This window comes from Miscanthus floridulus, chromosome 4 (genome assembly GCF_019320115.1).
Source record: "Miscanthus floridulus cultivar M001 chromosome 4, ASM1932011v1, whole genome shotgun sequence".
Classification (NCBI taxonomy): domain Eukaryota; kingdom Viridiplantae; phylum Streptophyta; class Magnoliopsida; order Poales; family Poaceae; genus Miscanthus; species Miscanthus floridulus.
The window spans coordinates 82,303,808-82,320,003 of NC_089583.1; the positions used below are offsets into that span (position 1 = coordinate 82,303,808).

Here is a 16,196-nt window from a genome sequence, read left to right on the forward strand (position 1 = left end):
GCTGCCCTATTGAAGGGTCGAGATGGCGACTAGAGGGGGGATGAATAGTCTTTTCTAAAACTTAATCGCGTCGGCTAACCGATACAAATGCGGAATTAAAACTATCGGTCTAGCCAAGACTATACCCCACTATATATGTTCACTAGCACCTTGCAAAGATAATAATTATGCAACAAAGGTGCCGGGCTAGCTAGAGCTCTCCTAAACAATTCTAGGAGCAAGGTCACACAAACCTATGCCACTAGTACTTTAAGCAATAAGGGAGCTCCTATACATACTAGTAAGCAAAAGCACAAAGCTAACTAAGCTTACTAGCAATGCTCAATAACAAGGCAACCAATGCCTAATTAGAGAGCGCAAATACTTAGCTACACAAACTAAGCAAAGTGACTAACAAGGTTACACAAACCAAATTAGCCACGCAAGGGAGCTACTTCTATGCTACACAAGCAAGAAGATAATTAGCAAGCTACACAAGCTAACTAATTATTAAAGCAACAACACAAGCTCAATGTATATGAAAGTAATTGCAAGCTTGTGTAACGGGAATGCAAACCAACGGGAAGAACAAGGTTGACACGATGATTTTTCTCCCGAGGTTCACGTGTTTGCCAACACGCTAGTCCCCGTTGTGTCGACCGCTCACTTGGTGGTTCGGTGGCTAATTGGCATCACCCGCCAAGCCCGCACGTCGGGCGCCACAAGAACCTACCCCTAGAGTGAGGGTAGCTCAATGACACGCTTTACTAGAGTTGCTCTTCGCGGCTCCCGCGGGGCGAGCACAATGCCCCTCACAAGCACTTCTCCGGAGCGCCGCACAAGCTTCTTGCGCGCTTCGACAGAGACCACCACCAAGCCGTCTAGGAGGTGGCAACCTCCAAGAGTAACAAGCACCACCGGCTTGCAACTCGATCACCTAGTGCCACTCGATGCAACCTCATGATGCAATCGCACTAGAATCGCTCACTCACACAATCGAATGATCACTATCAAGTATATGTGTGATGGAGGGCTCCCAAGCACTCACAAGCATGGACACTAAGTCCCCAAGGTGCTCTACACCAGCCATGGCCGAAGGCCATTACTATTTATAGCTCCAAGGGCTAAACTAGCCGTTACCCCTTCACTGGGCAACGGTCGGGCCGACCAGACGCTCCGGTCGTGTTGACTGGACGCTGGACCTCAGCGTCCGGTCGCCCACAGACAGCCACGTGTCCCGGTTCCAATGGTCACTGACTTGACCGGACGTAGCAGGTTCAACTGACCGGACGCTGAACCCCCAGCGTCCGGTCGTTTCCAGTAAGCTCCCGAGCATGACCAGACGCGTCCGGTCGAACGTGATCGGACGCAGCCAGCGTCCGGTCACACTCCAGCTTCTGCGTCATCGTACGTCAGCCTGACCGGACGCAGCCAGCCAGCGTCCGGTGCATGCAGATCCAGCGTCCGGTCAGTTGACCGACGCCAGCATCTTTGCGACCAAGTCGTTTTCACTTCTAACTTCTTCACCCTTGCTCCAATGTGCTAACCATAAGAATTTGCATCCGGTGCAATAGCAAATAGGCATTCCATTTTCCCGAAACCCATCTCACCCCTACAAACACCACCTCCTTTGTAAATGTGCCAACACCACCAAGTGTACACCACCATGTGTATGTGTGTTAGCATTTTCACAATCATTTCCCAAAGGATGTTAGCCACTCAACTTGCCACGCCACTCGATCCTAGCGACAATGCAAAGTTAGATCACTCAAGTGGCACTAGATGACCGATATGCAAACAAGTTTGCCCCTCTTGATAGTACGGCCATCTATCCTAAACCCGGTCATAAACTTCTCTACACACCTATGACCGGTGAAATGAAATGCCCTAGGTTATACCTTTGCCTTGCGCATTCCATTCCATCTCCTCCAATGTTGATGCAACACATGCACCAACATGATCAACAATGATATGATCCACTTCATATCATCATATGATCATATTGGTTCATCGATCTTGACTCTACTTGCTCTTCGCCGTTGCCATCGTCCATCGGCGCCAAGTCTTGCTCAAGCTTCACCGCCACATGGTCCATCACTCCAAAGCCTTCGACTTGCCCTTCACGCTTGCAACCGGTCCATCAAGCCAAGTCTTGTCTTGATCTTCTCCACCTTGATCACATGACTCAATGTCATGTCTCATGTGCAATAAGCTCCTTTATCATCACATGTGTGAGCTTTGCAACATCTCCAAGCCATTTTCACCTTCATGGCATATGTTGCTCACACACATGTACCTGTGGACTAATCACCTGTGTATCTCACATAAACACAATTAGTCCACCTAGGTTGTCACTCAATTACCAAAACCAACAAGGACCTTTCACCTATCTCGTCTGGCCGGCCAGGCTTGCCTCGGGCCGCCGTGAGCCAGCTGCACTGCTGGCCACTGCCACCCGCTGCTGCGCTGCTACTGCCCGTTTCAGCCGTCGCGCTGTGTGGCTCTACCACCTCATGTTCGCCTACGCGGGGCTATTGCGCGTGTGGCCACACTTGGCCTGCTACGGGCGGCACATGGCCTCTGCCCGCACCGTCACGCCACAGCCGCCGCCGACTCATCACCATGCTGCCTCGTGCTGTCATCGTCGCGCCATAGCACGCGCACGTTTCTCTGCGCTGCGTCATCACGTTGGGCGCACTACGCGCGCAGGCGCGCGGCACCCCCACGTGCCGCTGCTCTACCTAGCGTCCATGTCCCGCCGAGGCGACATAGCGCCAGCTGCGCGTCGTGCCACTGCCTCTGTCATCCTTGATCTGCCCATGCGTGCAACCATTCCCCGTGGCGTCTTTGTCCTCTTCCATTTAGTAGCAAGCACCACGCTGCGCCCCTAGTCACCTCCGCCTTAAATGGCTTCGCGCCGGTGTCACCGAGCCGCGCCTGAGCCAGCTCACAGCATCGAGTCACTTCTTGAGTAATTGCGCTCACCTGTGACTCGAGTGAGAACCTAGCTACCCTCCAAGACCGCCCACGGCTGTTGTCGTACCATCTCAAGCCCCAATTTGAAGATTCCCCGTCGTCGGTCATCCTTATGACCGAATGGCGGCGCCCTCGCAATTCGCCTCACACCATCCACCTCCGTCCAATTCCATGCAATCGTGCCTAGCCTGAGAGGTTAGCTCGTGGTTAGGATTGAACCGCTGAGCTATCATCCACCAGTGAGGTAATGCGAGGCATTTCCCTCACGGCGGTCTGCCATGGCCGTCGGAAGGCGGTACTCTGCCATGGCGTCGTTTCTTTGCTCCTTTGCTTCTAACAATCGGTGCTTTAGTGTCGCTTTGACTTGGTTGCCTTGCCTGTGTAGCAGTTTCACTGACGGAGCAGCAGATCGCCGAGGACACCTTCGCCGCAGTCATCATGAACCGGAGCACTCCTGCGCATGTGGTCAACCACCTTGCTGAGCCCCACGACCGCGTCCAGATCGTCCTACACATCTTTGGTGAGGCACCACTGCTCCTAGGGTAGACGGTTGAACCGGTTAAGGTCTAGGATCGCCGGTACGCATTCGCCGCCGTCGGCGAATTGGGTTTAGATGTCGTTCCTATGGGCAGCGCGTTTGGGTGTAATAGCGATTCAAATAGGGTTTCTGTCTTGTTGCCTGTAGCCTGTGGATGGATAAAAGGGTATCTGTAGAGGCATCGGGCTAGGTGCTTTCGCGGGCGCTGGTGTTGCCGCGGCCAGACCCCGCCACGATGCATGGCCACGTCTATGTACTACACCATTTTTGGTGTTTGATACCTCGATCGGTTGCGCTTTGCATGTAGAGTGTTATGGTGGTGATGGTCGATGCTGGGGAGGTCTGTGCTCGTCGTTGTTTGGCCGAAGATGTCGCGGCCTCTATTAGTTCTAGCTAGGGACCTAAAAAATGGGAATTCGATTAAGGGTAGGGTGCTAGATGCAAATCCACGACTTAGTTAAATAGTGTTTGAGTTAGTTTTGCAAATAGGAAAGAGAACGAGGCTCTTTAGCATAAGAGCCAGCCCACGCGCGGGCTCCGCCGTGGGCCGCGTAGCGTGGGCCACGCTCTGGCTGGGCCACTTGGGGCCGTTGGCCTTTTTCTTTTTCCAGAAAATTAGAAATGTTTGTTATTTTATTTTCTAAGCTGATCTTTGGTATTTAATATAAAATCTTGTAAAAGTCCAAAATTAATGAAACAAAATTTGTTTGGTTCACAAAATATTATCTATCGGTTGGTGTAGTTAGTTTATAGTTATATGTGATAGTGATTGATTCATTAATTAAATTAGGAAAGCTTAGAATTATTTAGCTTAATATTTGTAGAAATTTTTGTGGCAAATTAGTGACAGATTTAGCCATGAAAATTTTACAGTAGGTTCATTAAATGATTATGTGCTCACTATAATTTTTGTAGCCCTAGAGTAGGTTGATAAATAGAGTAGCGAGTACTCCTTGTTTTATGATATATGACGTAAATCGATATTAAGAATAGGAATGCCTTTAGTTGATAAGGTAATACATGCTATGTCTCATACCTGTTTAGTGGTAATAATAGGTAACTTAGCATCTCGGTCGGTAAAGCTAGCTTAGTAGCTTGATAGATGTATTCTTATTTTAAGAGTTGTTGTTGTCGTATTACTAAGTGTTGCATCATTATTTCATGCATGTAGATAACGAGTTGGTAGAGTTCGTGCCTACGGGTGCACAGGAGTACGAGGACATCATTAAAGAGTACGAGGAGGAGATTCTCCTATAGGAGGGAGCTTCAGAGCCATCAGTTGCTGACTTTGTTGACACACCGCCTGCCCAAGGCAAGCCCCGGTGCATAACCCTTATTTTGAATGATCACTGAATATGTATATGATATGCATTTACATTACAGGCATTTTATGGAAACCACATGCATAGATATACCTACCTATGAGTCCTACTAGTATAGGTCGAGTAGTTGCTATACTCAGGATTTCGGTAGCATGGGTAACATGTCGTTACTCACAATAGGTGATTATTAAGATCACTCATGATAAAATGGTGGAATGGAAAATAGAGACCGGATAGAGATATGGTTTGGGTATTGGTGGGTGCAAGAGGTTGTGTCTTGCGGCCAATAGGGCATAGCTTGGTTACACTTTTCCCTGTCTGTGTTGGTTAAGAACCGGTCGTTGCATTGGGTTCTAGGTAAGTCACAGACTTATTATCTTGAGCACATACTTAGGTATGGGCGCAGGAAAGGCTTGTTGCTCTCTTGTCGTGGGTTCCGGCTCTTTCTGGACCGACTGATTGGAGGCGGGGATGATGGAGGTCTAAGCACCGCACTGAGTTTGGGACTTAGGAGCGGAGGCTTAAAGTCCAAGTTTGGACGGGGACCTAGACCTCGTGATAGGAGAGTGATGGCTTGGTCCTGCTTGTGCCTAGGGTACAAGTAGGGCATGTGTTTCGGGGTACCCAGCTGGGCATATTGATTCATGAATTACTAGCGTTCTGGTACAGCTTGTCTACAGTCTAGCACCATAGTAAGAACTAAAAGATGAAAGGTGATGAAATAGAACTATTTGTTCAACTCTTGCTTGAAAGTAGAACATGTGCTTACATATAATGGCTAGATAATGAAATAATTATGACTGCTAACAATAACATAAATAATGATTCACTATTAGTATTGCTTTCTGCTAAAAGAAAACTAGCAAACCATAAAGCTTATCATATCCCTTGAAGTCAGGAAATTATTCCCACTAGTCGGATAAGTCTTGTGAGTACATTGTGTACTCAGGGTTTATTTACCCCTATTGTAGGTGCAGCTTGAGGAGTAGCCGTTGTGTGAAGGATTTTTCTAGTGGGCATAGATGGATTCTTGTTAATTATCGTTAGATGTTTATTTTCATTCCGCTGTTTAATATTCCACACTCTAAATTTGGTAATGTAATAATACATTTCTAAGAACTCTAGATGTATGAAATAAACTAAGTATTGTAACTCGTTCTCATTATTGGACCCTTTGGAAAAAATGTGGATTATTCGGGCTCTCCCTTAGGGTGTGCTTGACGAAACCCGCCTGATGTGGCTCACTCTCGGAGTGCTTAGTGTCAGTGGAAGACAAGCACCTCCGTGAGTATGTTATTTTAGGCGGTTCTACCACACACCGTCCCCTTGATCTAGCATAGTAGTCGCTTCACTGCAGCCCAGTGATCCTCTCTAGGATCCTCCAAGAAGCGACTGACATAGCCCATGGCGAACGCAATGTCTAGCCTTGTGTGGACTAGGTAGCGCAGACCGCCGATGATGCTTTGGTAGAGTGTTGCATCTACCTTCGCCGCGGTACTGGCCTTTGTCAGTTTCAGCCGCTCCTCCATCAGAGTCACGCATGGCTTGCACTCAGCCATGCCGCTCCACTTCAATAGCTTCGAGGCGTACATGCTCTGATCGAGTGTGAGTGCCTCCTTCCCCTGTCTCACCTCGATGCCGAGGTAGTAGGAGAGCGCGTCGAGATCGGTCATTAAAAAATGAGCCACCATCTCACGCTTGAAGCTGTCGATGTCCTCCGCATAGGGGCCTATGATGATCAAGTCATCCACATACACGCCGCCAACGAGCTCCTCCTTCCTCCGTCACTGCGTGTAGAGCACATGCTCAGTTGCACACCATGTGAATCCAAGCTCGCCCAGCGTGGCATCAAGCTTGGTGTTCTACGGTCGTGAGGCCTGCCGTAGCCCGTAGAGTGCCTTACGCAGTTGGAGCACCCTGTGCTCCACTCCCTTGACGGTGAAACCCGGAGGTTGTCTAACGAAGACCGTCTCTGCTAGCTCGTCGTTGAGGAAGGCTGATTTTACATCTAGATGATGGACGCGCTAGTCCTTTGATGCTGCCAAAGCTAGTAGCAAACAGACAGACTCCTCACGCTGAACAAAGCCTTGGGCAACGAGTCGCGCTTTGTGTTTGACAATGGCACCGTGCTCATCCCGCTTGACCTTGTACACCCACTTTAGGTCGATCAGATGGTATCCTAGAGGTGGATCGATGAGCTCCCAAGTCTCGTTTTCCTCGATCACCTTCATCTCCTCTAGCATCGCCTGTCATCAATCTCCATTGTGCTCGGCCAGCGCGAACATGGGTGGTTCCTCTACACTAATGAGCAGCAGCTCTAGGTCATTGAGCAGTCGACCTACCAGTCCTAAGGGCCCTATGGCACCGACGATGTCGTCCAGCCTATGGAACCGCACCTCCACACCATCGTGGAAGGCATCCACAAACTCAGTGATGTCACTTGGAGGTGAGGCGAACTCAATCAGTGTTGATGGAGTTCCCTGTTTCGTCGAAGTGATCGGCACAACACCTAGAGTGCTCGGCACCCCGGATGTAGTGCTTGACACTACTCCTAGACCGCTCGTCACCACTCCTGGAGTGGTCTGCACCCCTCCCGGAGTGCTTGACACCTGTCTTGCAGTGGTCGACACCAATGCAAGACCCCTCGGCTCCACTATGGGATTGTTTGGCACCCGTCCTAGAGTGGCCGCCATCACTGCAGGACCTCCCGCCTCCATTCCTAGAGTGCTCGGCACCCCTCCTGGAGTGCTTGGCACCTCCCAGGAGTACTTGGCTCTATCACTGGAGTGCTCAGCACCCCTCCCGAAGTGCTCAGCACCTCTTCCCCAGCGTCTCCACCACCATGGATGACCAAATGCTCGACGACGAAGGTGCTGGTGAAGTCGCCAGCTGAAAGATCCTAATGGCTAGAGGGGGGTGAATAGCCTAATAAAAATTTCTACAACAACACTTAACAAAAGGTTAGACAATTATGAGGCGAAGCAAGTGTTGCGCTAGCCTACTCAAAATGCAAGCCACCTACCACAATTCTAGTTTAGATAGTGTCTATTCACACAAAAGTTATGACACTATTCTATGTTAGTGTGCTCTCAAAGGCTAACTAAAGAGCCACACCAACCAAGCAAGCAAGCTCTCACAACTAGCTACACTAAAGAGCTTGTCAACTAGTTTATGGTAAAGTAAAGAGAGTGATCAAGAAGGTTATACCGCCGTGTAGATGAAAGAACCAATCAATCACAAGGATGAATAACAATGAAGACCAATCACCTCGGAATCAATGATGAACACAATGATTTTTACCGAGGTTCACTTGCTTGCCGGCAAGCTAGTCCTCGTTGTGGCGATTCACTCACTTGGAGGTTCACGCGCTAATTGGCTTCACACGCCAAACCCTCAATAGGATGCCGCAGAACCAACACAAGATGAGGATCACACAAGCTACGAGCAATCCACTAGAGTACGTTTTGGCTCTCCGCCGAGAAAGGTCAAGAACCCCTCACAATCACCACGATCAGAGCCAGAGACAATCACCACCCTCCGCTCAATGATCCTCGCTGCTCCAAGCTGTCTAGGTGGCGGCAACCACCAAGAGGAACAAGCGAAATCCGTAGTGAAACACGAACACCAAGTGCCTCTAGATGCAATCACTCAAGCAATGCAATTGGATCACTCCTAATCTCACTATGATGATGAATCAATGATGGAGATGAGTGGGAGGGCTTTGGCTAAGCTCACAAGGTTGCTATGTCAATGCAAATGGCCAAGAGTCTGAGCTTGAACCAGCCATGGGGCTTAAATAGAAGTCCCCACGAAATAGAGTCATTGTACCCCTTCACTGGGTACTGATCGGGGTGACCGGACGCTCCGGTCCTACTGACCGGACGCTGCTTCTCAGCGTCCGATCGCCTGATGGCGGCCACGTGTCTCCTGTGTTCAATGGTGATCGTATGATCTCAACGGTCGAAATGTTGACCGGACGCTCCGACAGAGCTGACCGGATGCTGGACCCTCAGCGTCCGGTCGTTTGCAGTAAGGGTCCAAAACATGTTTTTGCCGACCGAACACATCCGGTCATGCTTGACCGGACCCTGCCAGCGTCCGGTCACACTGTAATTTCTTACAGTGCTGACCGACAACACGACCGGACGCAGCCCTTCAGCGTTCGGTCGCTGAGTGACCCAGTGTCTGGTCAGTTGACCGACGCCAGCATCATTTCAACCAACTCCATTTCACCTCTAACTTCTTCACCCTTGCTCAAATGTGCCAACCACCAAGTGTATCACCTTGTGCACATGTGTTAGCATATTTTCACAAACATTTTCAAGGGTGTTAGTTCTCCACTAGATCCTAAATGCATATACAATGAGTTAGAGCATCTAGTGGCACTTTGATAACCGCATTCTGATACAAGTTTTACCTCTCTTAATAGTACGGCTATCAAACCTAAATGTGATCACACTCTCTAAGTATCTTGATCACTAAAACAAAATAGCTCCTATGGTTTATACCTTTGCCTTGAGCTTTTTGTTTTTTCTCTTTCTTCTTTCCAAGTCCAAGCACTTGATCATCATCATGGCATCATCTTCATCATGCTATGATCTTTGTTTGCTTCACAACTTGGAGTGTGCTACCTATATCATGATCACTTGATAAACTAGGTTAGCACTTAGGGTTTTATCAATTCACCAAAACCAAACTAGAGCTTTCACCAGCTTCCCCAGTGCTTAGACTGTTCCAGTCCTAGGCCGCCTTCTAGTCAAACACAATGTTGCGCGAGACAAGCACCTTGCCTCTACGTGGGTTGTAGAGCCAGTACGCCTTGGTACCCTCTATGTAGCCCAGGAACACCATCGGTGTGCTCCTGTCCTCTAGCTTGGTTAGGACCAGTTTCATCTTCCTGACATGACCTATGCAGCCAAATGTCCAGAGGAAGGACACGCTCGGCTTGTGTCCATGCCAAGCCTCAAACGACGTCTTGCCCTTCAGGGCCTTGGTGGGAGCACGGTTGAGGATGAACACCGCCATGGTCACCACCTCACCCTAGAACCTTGCCGGCATGCCCTTGGCCTTTATCATGGATCGAGCCATGCCGACCACCATCTAGTTCCATCGCTCCACCACGCCATTCTGTTGTGGCGAGTACAGAGCAGTGTGGTGTCGCACCACACCCTGATCCACGCAGTACGCAGTGAACTCCACTGAAGTGAATTCGCCGCCACGATCAATTCTCAGTACGCGGAGCTTCTTGCCGCTCTCGGCCTCCGCGCGCCTCTTGAACTTCTTGATTGTCGCCGCCGCTTCGTTCTTGCTCGTTAGGAGTTTCAGCCACATGTAGCGGCTGCAATCATCCACGAGCAAGAGGAAGTACCGCCGACCACTGTTTGTGGCTAGCGTGATTAGCCCACAGAGATCGCCGTGGACGAGCTCGAGAGCGTCCGCCGCGTGATACTTGGCCGCCTTTGGGAATGGCAGCCTCCTCGGCTTCCCGGCAAGGCAGCTATCACATAGCTCACCTCCGTGCTCGATGTGGGGTAGCCCTCGAACCATATTCTCCAGCCGACCAAGTGCATCGAAGCTGAGATGTCTGAACCAGGCATGCCATAGCCATGATTCCTCGGTGTGCCTTGTCGCCAGGCATACCGGCTGCTCTATCTTCAAGTCGAGTAGGTACAACCGGTTTCAGAACCTCTTCACCTTGGCAAGAAGTCGTTGTTCCTGGTCCCTGATCCTAAGGACTCCGTCCTTGGTCAGTACCTTGCTACCACACTCATCCAGCTAGCCAATGCTGATGATGCTTGAACGCAGCTGCGGGATGTAATATATATCCGTTAGCGCGCGGTGCTTGCCATTCTGGCACCTGAAGATGATGGTGTTGCGCCCTTGGATTGCGATCCTTGAGCCATCACCGAACTTCACCGTGTCAGTCACATCATCGTCGAGCTCAGAGAAGGCTGCCTTGGAGCCCGTCATGTGGTTGCCGGCGCCAGAGTCCAAGTACCACCGCTACTCTTGCTCGCCGCCCATATGTTCGAGGTGGACTTGGGCACGTGGTTCGTCAAGGTTGACAGCCTTCAGAGTCTTCCCAGGCCCTTTCACCATCATCACCTCTCCCTTCTCGGCCTCGATGTCGTGTAGTGCACAGAACGTCGCCATCAGGATAGTAGCCTCATCATCATCGTCAGCTTGCGCTAGATGAGCCTCAGCCTTCTTCTCCTGCTTGCGATTTGGGCACTCCCTTGACCAATGGCCTATCTTTCCGCAGCGCCGATAGGCATTGGGGTCGACCTGCTTCTTCTTCTCCAAAGAAGCCTTGTTGCGGCGCTTGCCATCACCACCGCGGCTGGAGGAGGCTACCCCGGAGTTCCTCTGAGCAACCCACTCCTCCTCTATCAGCAGCAGTTTGCCGCTGTCTTTCGTTGCTGTCGCCTGCTCTAGGCGCTCGTCCACCATCCGTAGACGGCCTGTCACATCCCCAATGGTGAGGGTGGACAAGTCCAGTATCGTCTCTATGGAGAGAGCAATCTAGATGTACTTTGCCTGCACGGAGTGGAGGTACTTGGAGACCACCTCCTCTTCGTCGATGGTGACGGCGTGGCTCTTCAGCTTGCTGATGAACATCTGTAGGCGGAGGGAGAAATCCTCCACTGATTCACCATCCTTGAACTTAAGGTTGTCATACTCCTGCTTCAAAAGCTGGGCCGTTGCCTTCGTTGCGCGGTCGAAACCGACGCGCCTCGCCACAATAGCCTCCCACGCCTCCTTAGCAGAGCTTTTCGCCCCCAACGGCTCCCTGTACTCCGTCAGTACAGTAGCGAGGATAGCCTCCAACGCTGACATATCATCTTCTTTATTGTCGGTGCCCTTGTCAACAACATTCCAGAGCCATCGGGCTCTGAGCTTGACCTTTATGGTCACCGACCACTCTCCATAGTTGATGCGAGTCAGCGTTGGCTAACTGGTGCCGCTGACCTCCCGCACTGTGCAACACAACGACCTTCTGTCGTGGCTAGGCAGCCACAACAGTGCCACTGCTGTCTTCCATCTCTAAACCATCTGTCATCACCAGCGGTTAGTCCGACGACGGCGCTTGTACGGCTCTGATACCACATGTTAGCCCACAGGATCATCGGCTCAGGTGAGTCGATCACTCACCAGTCTTGCCGACCACGACAAATGTTGTTCGACCACACACTATGGCTAGAGATAGAAAAAGTGATGGAGAACAGAGCATACACACACAACAGAGACACCAGCGTTGGCCGGAGCTCTGTATAGGAGATGACAAATCTGAACTCTCTTTACTGAGTTGCAGTAGCAAACTATATATACAACTCTATCCATCTAGTCCTAGTACAACTGTCATGCTGCTACAGTGATTAGATGTGACAGCAGGGCTGACTCTGACGCCTGCTCCTACTGTGGCTATAGTGCGGCAGGTAAGCCATTCGGCGCCTGCCCCTGCAGTGGCTACAGTACCATAGTAGGGTATCTTTTCGGCGTCGCCTTTCCCTGCTGTGTATTCACACAAGGGAGCAGTAGATTATCTAACAGATGACAGTTCAACTTTTGCCTTCTCGGCAGCTTCACGAAGCCTCTGCAAAGCCAATCTATCCTTTGACAAGTCAATGCCCTCAGTTCGATTGAAACCAGTCACCAGGAACTCCAAAAGAGTATTATCAAAATCTTCACCACCCAAGAAAGTGTCACCATTTGTTGCTTTGACCTGATAATACACAGAACCAAATAAAAAAAATGTATTTAATAACATGTATGCATCACAACAGATGAGTTGAAAATTATGAAAAAAAAATACCTCAAAGACTCCATTTGAGATCTCCAGAATAGAGATATCAAAAGTTCCTCCTCCAAGATCAAAGACTGCTATCAAACCCTCGTTGTTATTCATTCCTTAAGACAGAGCAGCGGCTGTCGGTTCATTGATGATCCTTTCAACATCCAGCCTGTTCGCTTGCTCGTAAACGATCGTAAATTTCCAGCCAGGAACAGTGTTTTTCTCTCACACCAAACCAGCCAGCAGTAAATAATCCACGATACGATACGGCCTCCCGAACAGGCTGATCGAGGCCAGGATTACGACCTGCATCCCTTGTGGCCTGACGCTGCGCGTCATTGAAGTACGCTGGAACAGTTATCACAGCCTTGGAGACAGATTTTCCAAGGTAAGATTCTGCTGTCTCCTTCATCTTGGTCAACACAAACACACCCATCTGGCTTGGTGAGTACTGCTTGCCATCTGTTGTTTCAACTCACGCATCACCATTTGGAGCCTTGACAATTTTGCATGGCACCATCTTCGTTTCTTTCTGTGTCTGTGGACCATCAAAGCGGCGTCCGATCAGGCGCTTTGTTCCAAAGAAAGTATTCTGGGGATTTGTTACAGCTTGGCGCTTGGCAGGAGTTCCAACAAGGCGCTCTCCCTTCTGATTAAAAGCAACAGCAGATGGTGTTGTTCTAGCACCTTCGGCATTCTCGATAACTTTTGGATTCTGCAGTCATTTGATTACCAGTTCAGCAAAAGACAACGAGAGAGAGAAAAAATGACCGGTAGAATATTTACAGGGACCTGACCTTCCATAACAGACACACATGAGTTAGTAGTTCCCAAATCAATTCCAATGACCTCATTTCCAGCTGCTTTTGCACTGAATAACAGTTACACATACAAATCTCTATACAACTAAAACATACAGATTGTCAACATCTACCCGACAGAACCAAAAGACTCATGCGATCCATATCCGGCAGACAAATAATCACCGCATCTCATGCGATCCATATCCGGCAGGCAAATAATCACCGCATGGAGAGACTAGAAGGCAAGTAAATAAAATGGAATAAAACTTACGAAATCACCGGCAGGCAAATAATCACCGCATGAAGACACTGGAAGAGAAGTAAATAAAATAGAATAAAACGAAAAGAGAATTATGAGAAGAGAAAAGAATTTATTGGAATATCACCACGCAATGATCATGATCGTGATCCAAATCTCGTTCGTCGTCCTTCGCGTTGCGTGTTGACGACAAATACTTTTTTTCTCTATCTCTTCTCTATCTCTATCTCTTCTCTACAACTAAAATATATAGATTGTCAACATCTAACTGGCAGGACCAAAACACTCATGCGATCCATATCCGGCAGGCAAATAATCACCGCATGGAGACACTAGAAGGCAAGTAAATAAAATAGAATAAAACTCACGGAATCACCGACAGACAAATAATCACCGTATGGAGACACTGGAAGGCAAGTAAAAAAATGGAATAAAACGGAAAGATAATTATGGGAAGAGAAAGAAATTTATTGGAATATCACCACGCAATGATCATGATCGTGATCCAAATCTCGTTCGTCGTCCTTCGCGTTGCGTGTTGATAACAAATACTTTTTTCCCAAAAAATGAATTGTTGCCATGCCTCATGCAGGCTAGGATATTGTAAGTCCAAGTATACATATTTTGGGCAAGCCAGAGCACGGATAAATTCAATTCGATGCCTAGCAATAAATTTTCAGTCTTTGAGGCAACTGATATTTGTCGTAACTTTCAGACAACAAGCTTCAAGCCTAGCTTTTATTTCAGATTCATTACGATAATGAATATGTTTCTAGACATTATCATGGTATAATACACGTGAAAAATTGAATTGATATATTCTTGATTTTAACTTGGCTAACAAACATCTCATTCAATTTATGTTGCACCCGTTGCAACGCACGGGCACTCATCTAGTTAGAGTAACAACAATAAGAAGGTTTAGCTCTGTAGTCTGTAGAATTAAGACAGCAAGAGATCACTGTTACCTGAAAGGTCTTGCGAAACTAGCCCATTTTGAGAACAGGCTGGCAGCACATTTTGACTGTAAGCTGGCCCTGAGCTGAGAAAAGTTTGATCGAATACAGTAAGTAGGAGCAAGAAGACAAGCAAGGGAAACAATATTGTCTATGATGATATTCAAAAAATCCCTAAGGTGCAATCCTAGCTGCACTGCCTAAGTAAACAAAACCACACTAATGACATACAGAAAACTTCCATTATACAAATAATTAAAACTGACTACACAATGGTGCACAAAGATAATTTGTTCGTGTTCATGATTAAGCTACCCTTCATGCACAGGAACCACTGAGCCAATGATGCTAGAAATCCTTAGGGCAAGTACATTTGTACAAATGAACCGTATCATAGGAATATAGGATGTATCATGCACTGCTACTAAGAATTTATGACGTGAAGGTGAGAAAAATAGGTAGGTAGTTCACACAGCAATGGTTTCATAAGATAAGTTTTAGAACTATTATTATGAGACTAATTCCACACCATTGTACGAGTTGTACGTACATGTAGTTGCCATGGTAGTCACAACATACGTTCCTTTTTCTATGAATGATGAACAAATTAAGGAATTATAGAGTTACTATGAGACAAATTAAAGACATGTAATTCTAGAGGTTGATTGTTGTCATCTAAGAAATACTGATCGCGTTAATGCATGAGAAGCCCTGAAAACAGCACCCAGGCCTTTGTGCATGAAATAATCTACAAACATCTATAACTCTTATAAAGCAAAACCCTACTAGCATATTTCTCTGCGATTTCGTGAAACCACGTCATCAAACGGGTCCCGCAACTCACTAACCTTCAAGTCACGCAGGCCAAAGCTGTCTCCCCCCAGCCGCCATGGACGATTCCTTTCACTACTACACAACAGGGATATTGTATCACTTTTTTGTAACATATTAGTCAATGTGTTACAGTAAAAGTTTATTGTAACATAAAATAGTGTGTTACAGGCTTCGATTGTAACACAAAACACATTTTTTATAAAAATATGTTACTGACAATAATTATAGTAACACAAAATTAATGTTACAAGCAAAATGTTACAAAAGTGTGCTACGTTGTAACACATGAATAGAACATATATAAAATGTGTTACAAATACATGCCCTGTAGTAACATAAAATAGTGTTACAGTCCAAGTGTTACAAAGAATGGAGAGCAATCGTCCCTTAGGCGCTTCGCTCGCTTCCTCGCGCTTGTGCACGCGCGTCCCCACGTGACGGACCCAGACATACACGAACCACGCACCTGTTTGCAAGCTTTGCCTCTTCGCGAGAAAATAGCATATTTGGGATTGCAATCGTCTGTAGACCTCAGACTCCATTCGTAGACTTTGCAAAAACTAGGCCTAACATTGGACACTTACTTTTTTTGCTATTATGTATATTTTCTCCCTTTTGTAGTATTTCTCCATATATTTCTATATGTTCTTTTGCATGTTATGTACTGATGCGTAGCACCGTGTCCTATATAGGGCAAGCAGGTAAGCAAGCAGGCTAAGGCCGGCTAGCCGCTGCAG

General features: G+C 47.9%; 1 pseudogene; it reads right to left on the reverse strand.

The window, feature by feature from the left end:
- LOC136548709 (heat shock 70 kDa protein, mitochondrial-like) overlaps nucleotides 1-16,001 on the reverse strand; it is a 37,653-nt pseudogene extending 21,652 nt beyond the window's left edge.
- Nucleotides 16,002-16,196: the final 195 nt, after the last annotated feature.